This window comes from Rhinolophus ferrumequinum, chromosome 9 (genome assembly GCF_004115265.2).
Source record: "Rhinolophus ferrumequinum isolate MPI-CBG mRhiFer1 chromosome 9, mRhiFer1_v1.p, whole genome shotgun sequence".
NCBI lineage: Eukaryota > Metazoa > Chordata > Mammalia > Chiroptera > Rhinolophidae > Rhinolophus > Rhinolophus ferrumequinum.
In genome coordinates this window covers 91,674,879-91,688,855 of record NC_046292.1, presented here as the reverse complement: position 1 = coordinate 91,688,855, position 13,977 = coordinate 91,674,879, and the positions used below count along the sequence as shown (strand labels likewise).

The window sequence follows — 13,977 nt, the reverse complement described above, 5'->3', positions numbered from 1 at the left end:
TTTTTAAATGACTTTTAAAATGTCCTTACAATGTTTTCTATAATGATTTGGAGAAAGCAGTTGACTTTTAAATGAATTTGTGTTTTTAAAATCGCGTCTAATTGGTATACCAAAGAAATATAAGCAGTTTAGATTGAGTCAATGATTCTGTCATGTTTTCTTCCTACGTGGCGCATTTCGTTAGAAAAGCTTACAGTGGCCCTTTTAGGTAGAGAGTAGTAGGGTGGAGGGCTGGGAGAGAGCAGGGGGGAAACATCTTCAAATAGCATAAGAAATGAAAACTTTGAATGTCGCATAATTTCTTAGGAAAAAAATGCATTTTATAAAAATGTCTTTGGAAAACAAATTTATCAGTTTATCAGTAGATAAACTTAGTGTGGACGAACATAGATCAACATCGACCATTTTTCTTCCCAAGGGCAGTAGGGTGGGGTGTAATCTCCCTTGAGGTGAAGTTAAGGTATCTCTGAACAACTTGACTTTCAAACTTCCTTAACTTGGGTGACATGCATTCTTAAAGAAAGCTGTTTCTGGCAGTGACAAAACTAGTACCTTAGGTACTCTTTCTTTTGATAGGCTCGTCCATTGTAGCATTTTCTCCGAAAGTGCCAAACATATGTCAGGTATTAGGTTCCTTTCAAAAGCTTTGGACGAGCCAGTAACAGAGATCATTTTTCTATCACCTTTACGTTGTCCTTCCTGCAGGCAGAGGAAATTTCTGCATTGATGGTTCTGGGCAGGTTAGAAAATCAGAGATCATCATACATGTCTCCTTATTCTACTGCCAAAATGTGGCAAACTACTTACACAGCTCTCCAACTTAACTGCAGCACTCTAGGAGGTCTGACAATTAAATTCGCAAATTGTTGCAACAATGTTGCTAACCTTTTTTGATATCAGAGGGATTATTGATTATGATTTGTACCGACTGGACAGTTAACCAAGTTTACCATTTGGAAGTGCTGAAAAGGCTGCATGAAAAAGTTAGATGACCTGAACTTTTCGCCAACAATTCATGGCTCTTGCATCACGACAATGCTCCAGCTCACACAGCACTGTGTGTGAGGGAGTTTTTAGCCAGTAAACAAATAACTGTATTGACACACCCTCCCTACTGACCTGATCTGGCCCCCAGTGACTTCTCTCTTTATCCGAAGACAAAGGAAATATGGAAAGGAAGACATTTTGATGATAGTCAGGACATCACAGGAAATACAACAGCTCTGATAGCCATTCCAGAAAAAGAGTTCCAAAATCACTTTGAAGGGTGGACTAGGCGCTAGCGTCGGTGCATAGCTTCCCAAGGGGAGTACTTCAAAGGTGACCGTAATGATATTCAGCAATGAGGTATGGAGCACTTTTTCTAGGATGAGTTTGCGAACTTCACTGTCTGGCTCCATATGTTAGCCCAGACTTGTGTCGGGGCGGGCTGTCTGTTATCTCCCACATAGTTGTCATAAGGCCTAAAGCCACGATGACCATTTGTTTTTATAATAAAAATCAATCTGTAGTATATGTGTTTTGACAAAGAACTTTTTCTAATATTGACATTTTTTATGTGTAAAATTTTACAAAAGAAAATAGTAATATATGTATTGACAATTTACTCTCTAACAGGTACTGTTCTAAACACTTTAACATACTTTGTATCATTTAATTCTCCCAGCAATCTCCAAAGTAGATGGATCTCCATTTTACAAATGAAGAAGTTGAAGACACAGTATAACTTGGGTAAAGTCTCACTGGTAATAACTGGCAGAGTTGAAGCAACCAACTCAGAGTTGTAGGCTCTGTGGTCTGAAACACTAAATTATTCACCCTCTGCTTAACTCATCATTAGTTGCATATAAAACTTCCTCATTAAAAAGTTCACCTCCCCACACAATGTGATCTATAGATGATGTATTACAGAATTACACACTTGAAACATATGTAACTTTACTAACCATTGTCACCCCAATAAACCTTAATATAAAAAAATAAAGGTCCCCTCCCAAGTCCAATCCTACAGCAAACCCCATCCATTCTGCGTCCAAAATATATTCCAAACCTGACCTCTTCTCACCGTGTTCTCTACGTCCAAGTCACAATTGTCTGGTGTCCAAACTATTCTAAAACATGCTATCTGCTCTCCCTTCTTCCACTGATGCCCTCCACAGTCTATCTTCCATTCTGCAGTCAGAATAGGCTTGTGGAATCTCAGATCAGAGTATAATACTCTTCTAATTAATACCTTCCACTTGTTTGCAGTTTCAGTTAGAATAAAACCCAAACACTGTGCTAATTCTTACAGGTCTCGAATGACGTGGTCCTTGCACACATCAGGCGAGCCCAGGAGGACCTTACACTGGTGGCTTTGCACTTGCTGCTCCTTCCTCCCGCATACTGGCCCCCAGACAATTGTGTGGCCAACTCCTTTTCAGGGTTCAGTCCAAGCCTTCAGGGTTTTTGTCTGTTCAGGGCTGGGGCGGGGAGCTTTTACATGTGTGTGAGAAAGAAGGTTTTCGGATAACAATATAGTTTCCTTAATAGATACATACTGTTATGCATGTGCTCTGTTACATCGTCAGTCAGTTTGGGCAGATTCTCTTTTTCAAGCAAGTTGTCCATTTTTCATTAAAATAGTTTCATGGTAGAACAGAGAACATCAAAAGCACAGATATCCAAATCTGAAATCTGATTTCCCAAAGTGTTGCTTCCTCTGCTTTGGATGGCTCTGGGGTCCTACCGCAGGTGGGCTTCATTGACTGGCAAACGCAGGGGTGCCTCTAAGAAGCACTTAGAAGGCACTAGAAGCTGTGTCCATTCACTTAAAGGAATACTTATCTCTTGCATGAATTCATGAATCTTTTTAAGAGCTCCTTGGTCAATTCCATAGTAAATACGGGAAAACGGCTTGAGTCAAAAGGGTCATTTTATCAATTTCAAACCTAACTAGCCCACAGTTGCCTGAGTTACAAGATGCAGAAAATCCTAAATCAGTGCTTCTCAAACTTTAGCCTGCAGCTGAATCACTCACTACCCTGTTTCCCTGAAAGTAAGACCTAGCCAGACCATCAGCTCTCTTAATTTTTGCTCCAAAAGACGCATTAGAGCTGATGGTCCGGCTAGGTCTTATTTTCGGGGAAACACAGTACTATCCATGAGAACAATTTACATACCATCATTAAATAAAAGTAAAAATGGTTCTCATATTAGATCTCTCCTTCTCTTCTGTGATGGAAAGCCTTCCCATTTGAAGGTTCTCCTGGGAAGATTGCAACAGTAACATTGCCAGAAGCAATTTTCTTAAGGACTAAGGGGAGTTACACCAGTAAATTCCTCTGGGTAGGAAAAAATTGAGAACATTTCTCTAAAACAAAATCTCAGGAATCAAGAAGTTAAGCATAGTTTGCCAACTGAGTAGGTTTATTCCAAGCATGTGAAAGACCTAGATGGGGAGAGGTGAGCTGGGAAAGGTTTCCTATCCCAGATTAGAAAGAATCCATCCATCATCTTAAAATATGACCTGTTCTATCTCCAGCTGTATCACAGCTGAACAGTGCAGCTAGCTTAACATTCACTATCCCCAGTTTTATGGATGACAAAATTGTCACAAAGGAAGGCTAAGCAACTCACCTAGGGATAAATATTAAAATGATAGCAATGATGAAAAAGGAAGCTACTATTTCTAATCCCCAGTCCACACATTTTATAGTCACAAGAGAACTGGCTAGAGTGCTGTATAGACAATGTACCTACCATTTTCTCACTGCTTTCCAGCGCCACAAACAGGTGGTACTGAATGTAGTCCACGTGTCTTAAGACGCTTACAGGGAACTGTCTACTGATTATTCTAAACATTTTCCTATAGATTGATAGCAGCCCAGGCTGTGGAAAAGCTCAGGGTGGCTGAAATACCCAAAGGGAAGTAAAAGCACTTTAGAAAATAGCATGCCAGGGTATGGAAATTTGAGAACCCGCAATTTTAGAAAGACCATTTTTTACTATTTTCTTCAAGGAAAACCTGCACATTTTTGGTAAATAACTATCACTAACTGAATTCTAAGGCCCTGAGTGCACTTCATTACGAAAGCTTGGAAACATCCATCTGAACACTCACTACCACCATCCTTATTTACAGAAAAACAAGGGTGTCTGAGGTTAAGGAGAGCTAATGGTCTAAAGCAAAGATAATGACTGCGTGGCCGCTGCTGGCACAGACATTAATGTGACCCTGCAGTCCTGTCCCAAGAGGCACAGCAGGTATCTGACTGGACCAAAGCTCAAGCTCAGTTTCAGAAACGCCCCCATCACTTCAAGCTGCCATTACTTCTGAATCTCCTTCTCCTTAACTGACAGTGAGGGGCCCGCTCCTTAACAGTGCAAGTCCCTAACTGAGAGTTCACCAGCCCATTACAAAGCAAAAAAAGATGTCAGATAAGCCCATGGCTCAATACACAGATTTCTTATAAAATCTGAGCTTACTTTCTAACTATCCTAGTATTAAAATATCCTTTATTTTAAATGACAGTAATATTTAATATTAGTATAGGCAGGGTTTTTGTTTGGTTGGTTTTAGTTTAAATATCCCTAGGTGACAAAGTAATAGCCCCGTGTTGAACCCAGAATTAACACATATTGCGAGGTGGGAGGAGAAGGTGCTGCTAAACATTCCCTTCCAGATATGATGTCTCACATTTCCTCAGCTCTCTAATTACTGAACTTCTTCCTCCTCTAGGGGGAGCAGTCCATGCACAACAGACCACAGTCCTCAGCCAAGCCGTCCTCAGTAACAGGCAGGCACCAATTTGTGCATAGTCTGAGATTTTATAAGTGTCAAGGAACAAAATAAGCCACGTTCAAATCCTGAAATACAATGTATCTTTAATACACATATACACACACAAACACGTACAATTAAAGAAATAAACTTGTGGAAAAATTCTACTACTTATGTTACTTATATTTAGCATTATCAAACGTGCATTTATTAAAATCTCTAAATTGGATAAGTGGTCCTTAAACAAGGACAAAATAAGATAAACAGACTTTAAAATTAAAGGGAAAAATTTATTTTGGGGGTTTTAACATACCACGAAGCTTAAGATAGATTCTTAAGCTATTTCAATAAAACAAGGGCACGGTGGCTAAGTGCCCAGCTCAGCACTACTGCTGTGAGCCATATAAAGACAGACAGTACATATGCTTCTTACCCATCAGGACCTGAAACCGAGACCCAAAAGACCCAGTCAGAAATAAAAAATACAATAACTGAAATGAAGAATACCTTAAAAGGAATCAACAGTAGATTAGATGAAGCAGAGGATCAAATCAGCTATTTGGAAGATAAGGTAACAGAAAACACCCAGTCAGAGCCTCAAAAAAAGAATCCAAAATAATGAGGATAATTTAAGGGTACCAACATTCACATCATAGAGGCACCAAATGGAGAAGAAAGAAAGCAAGGAATTGAAAATCTATTTGAAGAAATAATGATGGAAAACTTCCCTAACCTGTGAAGGAAATAGACATTCAAGCCCAGGAAGTGCAGAGCATCCAAAACAAGATGAACCCAAAGAGGCCCACACCGAGACACATCATAATGAAAATGCCAAAAGTTAAAGACAAAAAAAAAAAATCTTAGAAGCAGCAGTAGAAAAGCAGTTAGTTACCTACAAGGGAGCTCCCATAAGACTGTCAGCTGATTTCTCAATGGAAACCTTGCAGGCCAGAAGGGATTGGCACGAAATATTCAAAATGATGAAAAGTCAGGACTTACTTGTACAGCCAAGAGTACTCTACCCAGCAAAGCTATCATTTAGAATCAAAGGACAGATAAGCAGCTTCCCAGACAAGAAAAAGCTAATGGAGTTCACCAACACCAAACCAGAATTACAAGGAATCTTAGAGGGACTTCTTTAAGACGAAAAAAACATCAAAAATATGAATAAATTAGTAATAACTTCACATTTATCAACAATTACTTTCAATGTAAATAGTTTAAGTGCTCCAATCAAAAGATAGGGGGTCAGAATGAATAAGAAAACAAGACCCTTACATATGCTGCCTATAAAAGATTCACTTCAGATCAAAAAGACACACAGAATGAAAGTAATAGAATGGAAAAAGATATTTCATGAAAATGGAAATGGAAGGAAAAAAAAGCTGCGAGCAATACTTTGATACCAGACAACATAGATTTTAAAACAAAGGCTATAACAAGAGACAAAGAAGGCCCCAGTAATCCCACTTCCTGGTATTTATCCAAAGAAACCCAAAACACTACTTCAAAGGGACATGTGCATTCATATGTTCATTGCAGCATTGTTTACAATGACCGAGATGTATTGTCCATCGGGGTGTCCATCAGTGGATGAATGGATAAAGAGGAGGTAGAATATTCCCAAGGAAGGGAATGGGGTCTTGCCATCAGCAGCAGCATGGATGGACCTGGAGGGTACTGTGCTGACTGGAGTAAGTCAGACAGAGAAAGACAGATGCAATGTGATTCGGCTTGTATGTGGAATCTAAAGAACAAAATAAACAAACAAACAGAAACAAACTCATAGAACATTTTGATGGTTGCCAGATGGGAGGGGGGTTTGAAGGGGTAGGTGAAAAAGTTGAAGGGATTAAGAAGTACAAATTATTACTCCATGACCACCACTGAGCAGACTGGACCCCACTCATTCGCACGCCTCGCTAGCCTTACTTTGCAACAATGTCTGACAAACCCGATATGGCTGAGATTGAAAAATTCGATAAGTAGAAATTGAAGAAGACAGAAATGCAAGAGAAAAATCCACTGCCTTCAAAAGAAACAACTGAACAGGAGAAGCAAGCAGGCGAATCGTAATGAGGCACACACCGTCGATACACACTGTACACTCCACAAGCATTGCCTTCTTATTTTACTTCTTTCAGCTGTTTAACTTTGTAAGATGCAAAGAGGTTGGATCCAGTTTAAAATGACTGTGCTGCCCCTTCTCACACCAGAACTACCGACAATGAAGGCCGCACCTGCCTCTCCCATATGCCTGTCTGGCTGGCAGGGAAGGAAAAGAACTTGCATGATGGTGAAGGCAGAACCTGGGTGGGACAACAGTGAAATCCCGAGTAAACACCAAGCTGGTCCAAGGCATCCTGCAGGCTGTAAAATGCAGTTTAATCAGAGTGACATATATAGTTGTTATTCAAATGGTTTCAGTTATTGGAATGCACAGTTTTAAACATGCAAATAAAGTTTTAAAACCTGAAGAAAAAAAGTACAAATTAGTTGTTACAGAGTAATTATTGGGATGTAGGGTACAGCATAAGGAATATAGTACCCAAGGAATATAGTAAAAAATATTTTAATAACTATGGTGCTAGGTGGGTATTAGATTTATTGGGGTGATAGATGAGAGAGGGGTTGGGGACAAGGTAAAAAAGGTGAAGGAATTAAGAAGTACAAATTGGTAGTTACAGAATAGTCATGGGGATATAAAATAAAGCATAGGGAATATAGTCAATAATATGGTAATAACTATGTATAGTGCCTCTAGACTAATCAGGGGGATCACTTCTTAAATTATACAAATGTCTAATCACTATGCTGTACTCCTGAAGTTAATATAAAATATTGAATGTGAACTGTAACTGAAAAATTAAAAAGGGGGGAAAGGTGAAGGGGAGTAAGAAGTTCAAATTTCCAAGTATAAAACAAGTAAGTCTCGGTGATGTAACGTACAGCATGGGGTATATAGTCAGTAATATTTGTGACAGCGTGGTACGGTGTCAGATGGTTTCTGGACTTATGGTGATCACTTCTTTAGGTGTATAAATGTTGAATAACTATTTTGTATACCTAAAACTAATGTAATATTGTATGTTAGCTATATTTTAATAAAGATCTTTTTTAAAAAAGTAAAAGAAACACTGAATTTACTACTTGAGAATTTAAAAATAATCTTGGACTTGTGCTATCCAACATGGTCTGTGATCTCAGACCGTAAGAGCATACTGTAAGCTTGAAAAGTTCAAAAAGCAGTTATTTTCTGAACAGCTGTTTTTTGGGTTTTTTTAAATCACTTTAAAATTTTTAAAAGAAAAATGTCTTTTCTTCTTATAATTTCTTCTGTATACTTAATGTCATTTTTTACTTAACATCTCTTCCCTAAGGTTACTCCCTTTCCAGGTGATTCAAGAAACTCAGGGACAGGGAATTAGAGGACATTCCCCACTGTGCACTATTTCCCAGTATTTTGAACTCAATAAAGGGAGCATGGATTGTGACTGCAAATCTCTGTTCACAGTATTAAATATCACACAATTGTAATGCAAAGCAAAAGCTCATCATAAGGGGGCAAATATCACTCAGGAAAGCCATTTTAGACAATCTTGACTGAAAAATACCTCAAAATATTTTGCAGGAGGTGTGTCTTGATTTATGGTACTCAGTGAAGCAGAATAAAAACCTCTGCAGCTCTAAATTCTAACTCCAGCTGCTCATTAATCTGTTGTTTGCTAATGGTGGAACTTCCATTTTCTTCCTTCATAAAATGAAAATAACAATACAGATCAAATGGTCTTTACAGAGCAGCTGTAGGAATTAAATAAGATGTCTGATGTAAACTCACTTTGAAAATAAGAGAGCAAATAAAATACAAATTAATTTTGTCATGAAGGTACACAAAATAGTTCTGTCATGGGGGAGAGGGGCACGTGTAGAGTTCAGAACAAAACTAAACAGAGGCAGGCCTAGAAGAGACGGCTGGGCCCCACACCCGCCCACAGGAGGGAAGGCTGGGAAGAAGCATCATCTAACAAGCAACCCTAGGACGCAGCACCTTAGGAGACCACGGGTCAGAGTGCTAGGAAAGAGGAGCGAGGCGTTGGGAAGGCCAGAGCAGGGCCAAGCCAGGGGCCTTCCCTCAGTTTGTTTCCATACACGTGTGAGCGAGCCCATCACATCACACCATAACCTGGGAGGACAAGCAGTGAGAGACTATGGAAGTGACCCTCCTGGTCAGACAGGAGTAAGCAGTGACAAGCTAAGATATAATTTTAAAGGCTGTACAAAATGGAAATACAAATGCATTTTGAGCTAAAGGAGAAACCACTAGATGTGGGAGAGCTGACAAGCTCAGCTCTCTCAGATAAAGTGTGTGGGTCATCACTGAGAATAAAGATGCGTGAGGCTGGAACTCAAGCGTAAAGGGGGAGAAGACAGAACTCCCACTATTCACAGAGTGTTTGGTCAAATAAAACATTTCATACAACCATTTGGCAAATATGTATTAAGCTTCTATTGTGTAAAAATACTACACTAAATGCATGACAAACAAGTGAACAGATAATGCTCCCTATCCTGAGAAACTTCAACCAAAATCAGTACTTTAGAAGTAGCAGCGAAAGGACTATTAATTATTTATTAAAAGACTTTTAATAATTAAAATAAACCTGCCTTTGAGCACCCTGGAAAAATAACTGATTCCAGATTTTGAGCAGAAAAAATACATGGAGAGTCCTGTCATAGCAGAAAACAATGAAGGAAAGACTGCCAAGTCTGCATCGAAAAAATGCAAAAGCCAAATGAAAATGTTCCCCTGGCCATAGATTAGGCAATTTGAGTATCAACAAGATACAATGGACTGAAATACATCAAAAACATTTAATTCCATGAGTCCATAATGATATTTAAAAAAACATCACCATTGGAGGATGGTATGGACCAACTCATTAAAAACTGGTAAAGAAAAGGAACTGATTATTTATTTTGCCTTTCCTATACTCCAGAGTAAACAAATACTTACAAGTTTCTCTTTTCAGAAGGCTTTCAGCTAATCAATGAAGAAGGAATTACAGAATCCAATCATCACCACTTTGCAACCTCTAATAAAATCGTGGATCCTGATTATGATCTTCAGTGGCTGCTATCACAAGATGAAAACAAGACATTATATGCCTCTTAATGGAAGTACACAAAACCAACTATGAAGTATTCTTGCCCTCACCATCCCCCCCGCAAAAAAAACAAAGACTGAACCTGATCAAGCCTTTAAACCTAAATACCAATTTACAGAAAATACAAGAGATGAAAGAACACTAGGGAAATGAAATCAGCCAGTCAAACTATGGAAATAAGACACAGCAAATGGCCCAGTGTCTTCAACAAGTAGATTAGGACAGAGAGGGGTGGGGCAGAGAGGGGGAGAGACTGGGAGAGAGGAAGTAGGGCTAGAGAGAAGAGAGAGAGAGAGAGGATAGGAGAGGAAAGGAAACAAGGAGGGAGGAAGGGAAAGAAGGAAGAAGAGGGAGGGAAGTGGAGGAAAGAGACTAAAAGACTTAAGAGGTATCAATCAATCAATTAAAATATATGTACCTTATTCGGACCCTGAGTCAAATAAACAATTATTAAAAATGCTTATGTGACATTTGGGGAAATTTTAATTTCCTGATAGATATTTGATTATATTAATTACTATTAACTTATTTAAAACAACAATGGTATTGTAGTTATTTTTCTAAGAGAATCATTTAGAGTTACAAGAGTATAGCAGGTTCTTAAATAATGTTGTTCCATTCAAAGCTGTTTCATTGTAACATTCATGAGATGCCATGGGAACTTAACACTTGTTTATATCAATTAGGCTATGGTAAAATTGGTTTTGTCATAGATCATTTCACTAAAAGTCACAGAACCTATCAACAACGTTAAATGAGAACTCACTGTAGACTATAATAAATACATATACCTATAATAATATAATGCCCAAAATTTACTGTAAAAAAACTTGGGGGAAGAGGGTCACGGAAAAATATAGGGCTACACATAAAATAAATGTTGCTGATAATTCGTAGCATCTAAGTGACAGGTATGTAGAGGTTTATTATTTGTGCTAGGATTTCTACTGTAGTACATATTTGAAAATTACTAAAACTGCCTTGAATCATTTTAGGATAAGGGAGAAAATAAATAAAATTTTGAAAGAGTTGGGATTATAAAATGATTGTTTAAAAGAGTACAATATATACTACTGAAAAAGATTCATATCATGTAAATATTTTTTTAAATTTCTAATTTTACATTTTTAATGTTCAGAAGTTTCTGGATAATGTTTTAAAATTCTGTAAATAGAATATCCTATATTCATTTCACAATTCCCAGATTTATGATCATTTATTGTGAACATTTTAAGAAAAACGTGATCTACATTGGCTCAAGTTAGTAAGAAATAGATACCAACTTAATCATAAGACAGGCATGTACTTCAGGAGACCCGTGAACTTCTGAGGTGGCCGGAGGCAGGGCTTCCAGGCGGGAATTCCCACCTGTTCTCAGGAAGTTTTTTCACTTTCCCATTCCTGAATCCTGAGATATAAACTGTTTTCTGTTCTCCACAATGAATCGTTTCCACAAAGTGACAGCCAAAACTATCAACCACCTGGGTTCGAGGAGCCAATTTTCCTGATTTCCCGACCAACTTTTCTCGGGATTCGGGTACGGAAAAGTGAAAAAAACTCCCAAGAACGGGCTGGGATTCCCGCCTGGAAACCCTAACTGGAAGGGTACGTGAGTGTGTGTGTGTGAATGTGTTCAAGTAAACAGGTGCTTGTGTGTGAGTGTGTGTGTGTGTAACTATGCACACTCGTGCACTTATGGCCCTCATGCTTTTCTCTATGGGAAAAAATCCAGGCTTGAGTCAAAAGGGTATATATAACCCAAGAAGAGTTAAAAACAAAACTGGCTCACTTAGAACTGCTTACTGTCAATTCTCAAACATGACATTTTTATCTCTCAGGATACAGCGGAATCACTAAAATCACACATTTCCCCCTACAAGAAGCTCTTTCACACTGCAGTTAACACATGCTCCAAACACACTGACGGGCTTTAGGCAGACGGAACAAACCATGGCTGTCTCTCGCGTTGCCTGTTTTCCTTGTGAGGTGCGTGTGCCTGGCATGCCCCCTGAACACACCCTCCTGTCTGCCCGCTCACTCCTACTCCTCTTTATGGAGCTGCACTCAGCCACCACCTGCTCCAGGCGCCTCCCCTCTTACTGACCGCGGCGCTCCGAGGGCCCAAGCTCAGTATTAGCACCACTGTCACTGTGCACAGGGACCTGCAGAGGTCTGTTTGCTCCTCAGGAGCCTGGGAATCCCAAAGGACACGCCTGTCTTTAGTTGTTCACTGGGTGCTGAGGGCCAGGCAGTGCCTCACCCAGGCAGAGATGTGGATTAGGGCGCCACTGCTGTCCCATGGAGGGCACCTCTGAGTTGTAAGTAGTAAGTAGGTAAGCAGCTCAACTGGAGAGAGGGTTAATGATCATCAGAAGCCAGTTTCTCTGCAGCCCAAGCTGTGACCCTTCTTAATCTGCTTAAAAGCCTCCTAAGCCTCTTGCTTCACCTCCCTCCCACCTGACTCTTCCCCTTTGCTTCCATCCTACTTCTGTTCTCACCAACAATCCCATCACTAGAAAAAATGCCCTTCCCCTTTGTTTTCTCTTCTTTCTGGATTTTTATTTCCACTCACCTTAATATCCACTAAACCAAAGAACAGCAGAGCACTTTACACGTTATCCCATAACACAGGTCTGAAGTGTACTTTTAATACACCATAATGTTTTTATGATAAGACATAATATTTATACAATAAAAAATAGCATATTGTATACAATGAAATACTTTAATGGTAGGTGAAGATTTATATTTGTGGTTTGTTGTTTAATTTTAAAGGGGATATATACAATTTCACCAACTCACTTTTGAACTAAGCCTTTTACTTGGGTAAGATAGGAGAAAGGTCTCCCGACCCTGTCTGAAATAGTAAACATCACACTATGCTTATAAAAACTGCCAGTGACTTATAAAGTGATGGTACCCTTGTGAGGAGGATTAACTATGCAAAAACCTTAGCACATAGGGCATGGCGCGTAGAAGCACTCAATATATTCTATCTGCTGTTAGAAGGGAGTCAGATTGAGCCACAGCCTACCAAGAAACAAGAGCCCTGCACATCTTCTTTGAAAGGAGCAAAGACAAAATGAGCTTTGCCCTGGATAATAAAAAGGCAAGCAATATTTTAATCAAGTTCACTTACACTCTGGAATAACTCTAGCTGTGTCTGAAAGACAAACTGATTGAAAATAAATGCTCTCAGGTTCCAAAGGAACCGAGAGATGGTTTGTTTGCCTGTGGCCTTTGGGTACGCCCCTGTATCTCCTTTACCACCTCTGGACAGGCACCTACATCCCTAAGTCTCCTCACCACCTTTTATTAGAGCACCCTTCCCACTGGCACCACTTCACCCCAAAGCCTGATAAACCATTTTCTGACTTATCCCTTTTAACAAAATCTGCAGGTTTGCAATGGAAACCTCAGGGAAATAAGGAAAAGAGAGTTAATGGGTTATATAATATATAATCCATTTTATATATAATATATATATAATATATGTAAATATATATATATAATATATATAAAATAATCCCAAGATATCCAGAACCCATCCTCTGATCGCTTCTCGGCCTTTTGGCTAAGATCAAGTGCAGAACCCATCCTATGGAAATTCGGAGGTTAAAGGAAAGTAAAATGATACACAACAAAAACAATCTCGTATTTCTGTACTGCAAATTAACATACGTTCCCTCTCTCATCTTAGTTATAATTAGGAAAAACAAGGAATAAAAACATCTTGGCTACAGGAAATGCAAGATGAGAGCAAACCAGTTAGATTGGATCACTCAGCAATTATAAAATATTTTAGTTTATACACAGTTTCTTGGATTAACTGCCCATCTTTTGTCAGAAATAAATGATTCGCTTTTGCAAATACTTTCACATCCTGGAATGAAAAGTAGGTGCTTTTTAAATCCACGTCAGACAGTAAAGGACATTAGCATTATCTTAATTGTTTTCCTTCCCATGTGATAATTCTTCAATATACTTAAATGTGTACATTTGCAATTCTGAATCTTTTACATATTTTAATGTGTGTATCTAAGGGTAAAA

The 13,977-nt window shown here is 38.9% G+C and overlaps 1 protein-coding gene and 1 pseudogene across 1 annotated transcript in view; one reads left to right on the top strand and one right to left on the bottom strand.

The window, feature by feature from the left end:
- The window catches only part of GMDS (GDP-mannose 4,6-dehydratase), a 659,903-nt gene that overhangs the window by 604,396 nt on the left and 41,530 nt on the right, over positions 1–13,977 (bottom strand). The window lies entirely within an intron of this gene.
- Positions 6,704–6,838, top strand: LOC117027360 (thymosin beta-4-like; annotated as a pseudogene).